The sequence below is a fragment of the Corvus brachyrhynchos genome, unplaced genomic scaffold (assembly GCF_000691975.1).
Source record: "Corvus brachyrhynchos isolate BGI_N302 unplaced genomic scaffold, ASM69197v1 scaffold284, whole genome shotgun sequence".
Classification (NCBI taxonomy): Eukaryota; Metazoa; Chordata; class Aves; order Passeriformes; family Corvidae; genus Corvus; species Corvus brachyrhynchos.
Genome location: NW_008237869.1, coordinates 50844 through 51508, shown reverse-complemented (window position 1 = coordinate 51508; position 665 = coordinate 50844). Strand labels below are relative to the sequence as shown.

The 665-nt window shown below is 47.2% G+C and overlaps 1 long non-coding RNA gene across 1 annotated transcript in view; it reads right to left on the bottom strand.

Moving 5' to 3' along the window:
• Positions 1 to 6: 6 nt before the first annotated feature.
• LOC108446223 overlaps positions 7 to 665 on the bottom strand; it is a 3413-nt gene continuing 2754 nt past the window's right edge. The window contains exon 3 of the long non-coding RNA XR_001861356.1: positions 7 to 627. This is a non-coding gene — a long non-coding RNA (uncharacterized LOC108446223). The remainder of the gene's footprint in view (positions 628 to 665) is intronic.

The window sequence follows — 665 nt, the reverse complement described above, 5'->3', positions numbered from 1 at the left end:
TTTGGGTGGGAATTCCCGAATTTTGGGTGGGAACTCCGAGATTTGGCGTCGGAATCCCCCATTTTGGGTCAGAATTCCCAGATTTTGGGTTGGAATTCCTGGATTTTGGGTCAGAATTCCCGAATTTCGGCTGAGAGTTCCCGAATTTTGGGTGGGAATTCCTGAATTTTGGGTCAGAATCCCAAATTTGGGGTCGGAATCCCCAATTTTGGGTTGGAATTCTCAGATTTTGGCTGAGAATTCCCAGATTTTGGGTTGGAATTCCCGAATTTTGGGTCAGAATTCCCAGATTTCGGGTGGGAATTCCCAGATTTTGTCTGAGAATTCCCCAATTTTGGGTGAGAATTCCCAAATTTTGGGTCAGAATCCCAAATTTGGGGTTGGAATCCCCAATTTTGGGTTGGAATTCCCGGACTTTGTGTTGGAATTCCCGGATTTCGGCTGAGAATTCCCGGATTTTGGGTGAGAATTCCCGGATTTTGGGTTGGAATCCCCAAATTTTGGCTGAGAATTCCCGGATCTTGGGCTCCATTCCCGGATTTTGGGTCGGAATTCCCAGATTTGGGTCAGAATTCCCAGATTTCGGGCTCCATTCCCGGATTTCGGGCTCCATTCCCGGATTTTGGGCTCCAATTCCCAGATTTTGGGTGGGAATTCCCAGATTT